The sequence below is a fragment of the Limulus polyphemus genome, unplaced genomic scaffold (assembly GCF_000517525.1).
Source record: "Limulus polyphemus unplaced genomic scaffold, Limulus_polyphemus-2.1.2 Scaffold2954, whole genome shotgun sequence".
Classification (NCBI taxonomy): domain Eukaryota; kingdom Metazoa; phylum Arthropoda; class Merostomata; order Xiphosura; family Limulidae; genus Limulus; species Limulus polyphemus.
In genome coordinates, this window is record NW_013668564.1 from 94947 (window position 1) to 99094 (window position 4148).

The following is a 4148-nucleotide window of genomic DNA, read 5'->3' on the forward strand; positions in this document are numbered from 1 at the left end:
AAGAACAATATAACGAAAGTGACTAAAGTCAGTTACTACTACAGATTTAAACAGTATTTTTCCAAACCAACACACAGAGCAAAAAAGTCTCTCTTAGACCCTTTGAACATCAATATTACTCTCCTGATACAGAGCTAGTTATCGGTTCTGTTTTACTTGCAACTTTCTGTTGTTAAAGATTTGTATTGCTTCAATGTCTAATCTAAACAACAATTTGACAAAAGTCTGTGTTTACTCCTCCTTATAGATGGCGAACCTCTGGACCAATTATTAACAGAAGACTATTATTCCACCACCCATAGCATTGAATTTATAAGTCAGCTAGTAAACTATATAATGAGTATGTCATTTATTTATTTTAGTTTTCTTATTGGTATACTTTTTGAGGTTGTCTGTATTTTCCAAAATTTTAAATGTTTCAGTGAGCACAAGTAAGGCTTTTGATTTCGCTCTAGACAATGTGGGTAGTATTAAAACAGAATTTTAATATTTAGCCACTTTTGAATATATTTGGATTTCTATTATTAAATATATCATATATTTGAGAATTTACTGAAAACATTAATATAAAATTTTATTATCTTTTGGATTACTTTTGTTCTATTCTCCTCAGTCTTTGTTTCTATCAATGTGTATTCACCTTTGATATCAAAACTGTAAAACATATTTCTAAAAGCATTGAAAGTGTACGAATCTTACTAGATTGATATTTTAGTATTTCTGGAACTGGAAATAAATAATTGAAATTTACAACCATAGTTTCTAGTTAACGTCAAATCCATGATACAAATATGGCTGTTGTTCTTCACTAAATAGAGACTCCATTTAAGGTTAATCATTATGAATACAAATAGACCATTAAACACCTTTTGTAACTTAATTAATAATATAACGTAAGAAATGTTTTTGAAACATATCGTTCAACTTAACAACATCATTCTCTTTCGTACCTTTTCATAACGTGTATTTCACTTTTGCATATTAACCTTCAATAGTTAACCACGTCTGAGATATCCCTTGGATTGTCTGTAAACAAATTTCCGACGAGGATGGGATTCGAACCCACGCGTGCATAACCCACTGGATTAGCAGTCTATCGCATTAACCACTAGGCCACCTCGTCTCGATTTTAATTTTTGGTAGTGATGATTTAGCATTGATGTATTTCCTATAACTTATATCTTATAAGACCGTGATATTTTAATATTTCTGGAACTGGAAATAAATAATTACAACCAAAGTTTCTATTCAATGTCAACTCCATGCAACAAATATGGCTGGAGTTCTCAAACGTTCTCAGAGAGGAAGTCTTCAAATAATGAAATATAAACGTTTTTCTGGGAAACCTTTATTAAAGTACATTATTACCCGTACATAATAAAATTTGTGTTGAATATTTATTTTATTTTGTGTATCTTGTCAGTAAAAACATCCAGGTAGTCATTCGATTAAAGATGTTCAAGAGAAACAAACATACTGTATTTTTACAGAAAAAAAGACATAACTAGCTTTAATTTTTGCAATACTAGTGTCATAGATGTTTCAACAGAAGAATTTATCTTCTGAATGGAGAACTGAGAGTTCATATGCATCTTCCTATAAGCTAAAAAATAAAACATTTTGAAAAAGGTACTTTAAAAATGACACGTGAGATTTCAGTCAATCATTACGGCTAAGAATCAGGACAACCGAATTTCCACTCATTTAAAACATCAAGATAAATTTGATTTGTTGATAAGTAAATAAGATATTAGTCTATTTTTCATATGCTTACCTATTTCACTCTACAATTTATATTATAACAGTGATTCAACACATATATATGTACAATCATAAATAATATTATAAACCAGATGATGCTTGAACACGAATATCCATAAAAATCATATATTTAATAACTCCTTCTCCACAATATATATATTTGTATTCTATGTTTGTTTGTTTGTCTGAAGCTACACAATGGGCTATCTGTGCTCTGCCCACCACGGGTATCGAAACCCGGTTTCTAGCGTTATAAGTCCGCAGACATACCGCTGTGCCACTGGGGGACATGTATTCTATGATTACACATCTTTACGAGAACAATTATCGCTAACAGGTACTTGGAGTTAAATACTTTAGTCTCCAGGTTTCGTGATTGGTTAGAATAATGATCGTAGGCATTATTGATAATTTCTAATTACACTTTTTACAACATTGATTTTCACTTTCTGCTGAATAATATGTTCGACTGAAAATAACAAGATAATGCCATTTCATTAATTTTTGCAAAAAACCTTCAATATCGTTGTTGAATCAATGAATAGGATGAGCTAAATTTATAAAAAGTGGAAATGATATTTTAAAAGATTTGAAAGCGTAGGTATGGGTGTACCAAAAAGTGATGAAACAACGTAGGAATGGGCATGGTGTAGTAAAATACCCTCTATAGAACCTCACTAGGGGGCGTGTCCAACATCCTGTCTACGCCTACTTCGTTTATTTCTTCTATCCTTTATCCAATAAGCTAGGTGAAATAAACTTATCAAAATCATTTCTGCTTATTATACAATGACGAGAGGTTTCTGGAAATCGAATTATTGGAGGCAATAGAAGCAGTGTAAAGTGTGTTTATACGACACCAGAAACTCAGATATTCGTGTGGACCCATTACTTGTATGTTGTGTTTTCCTTACATCTTGTCTCTACTTTTGTAACGGCATGAGAAGGCAACAGGATTTCGTATATTAGATATGTACGTGGATTAAAACACAATGATAAAAAATCGTAAATGATTTCTGTGCATAGACGACATCAACTTGATACTTTCTATAAAAAAGTAGAAGAATCATAGACACAGTATTGGATGTACCCATAAGTTGTATAATATGAATAACACAGAAAAACGAAGAAGGCATGGACCATGATGCTGGACACCCACCCCATTGTGATGTTGTACAGAGGAACTTTTATTACATCATGCTCATTCTTATCTTGTTTCGTCACATTGTGATGTTGTACAGAGGAACTTTTATTACATCATGCCCATTCTTATCTTGTTTCGTCACATTGTGATGTTGTACAGAGGAACTTTTATTACATCATGCCCATTCTTATCTTGTTTCGTCACATTGTGATGTTGTACAGAGGAACTTTTATTACATCATGCCCATTCTTATCTTGTTTCGTCACATTGTGATGCACCCATTGCTCCACTTTCAATTTTTGAAGATATATTTTTTTTCTACATTTTCATGCGCACTTTTTTTTTCATAAAAGGTGATTTGATCTTATGTTTCATTCATTCATTTGTGTTGATATACTATATATATATAACATTAGTGTGTGTGTGTACACCATAATATTATGGTATGTGCAAATAATGGTGTATGTGATGTGCATTCTCTTCACTTATAGTGTGCAATGTCATTTGGGTGATGTATTTTGATTTGTGGGTGTGTGCATATGCTGAGGGTAGATAGATTAGTTAAATTATTTAATTAACTATCTCACGGTAGCACTTGCACGTGGTTCCTGTGCTATTGTTCTACTTGGTGCACTTATAACTATGATAAATATGCTTGTTTCACAGCTAGAAGAGTTCAACAAAGTCAGTCGGTCAGTGAGATTAAGAATTTTTGTATGTGCTCTGCTGACTTTCTCAAGTGATTCTATGAATTTTAAGTTTGTATGTAGTTTGTCTCTCAAATACCTTGAAGATTTAATATTTGTGGTATATGTGTATATGAATAAATAGTTTGTATCGCATGTATTGTGTATCTGACCCATTCCTATTATAAGTACTAAATTTGCAATGAATGTACGTTGGATCGTTGCGCATTTAAATGCGTATTTAACTTTGTAGTGTTATTTTTGCGATTTTTGTGGTCGTTTATTAGTAACCACTTTATTGGCTTCTCTGCATATGTATGCGTACTGCAGTGAAGCTTTTTGTTACTACTTTTGTCTCGATTTCTTGCTACAAACGGGTTCTGAATTAATGTATCTTCACCAAATTTGGTATGTAGGTTCACTAGTTCGTTGCGCAGATACATGCAAAGTTTCATCTTTCTACTCTTTGTTTTACGGGAGTTATGTGTTTTGTACCAGTACTTTGCCCCCTTTCGATGGATCTTCTCCAAATTTCAATGACGGTACGTTGCATCGCT

At 32.4% G+C, this 4148-nt stretch overlaps 1 non-coding gene across 1 annotated transcript; it reads right to left on the bottom strand.

Annotated features, from left to right (window-relative positions):
* Window positions 1-1041: 1041 nt before the first annotated feature.
* Trnas-gcu lies at window positions 1042-1123 on the bottom strand. The gene has a single exon. It is a non-coding gene; the product is annotated as a tRNA-Ser (tRNA).
* Between the last annotated feature and the right edge of the window lie 3025 nt (window positions 1124-4148).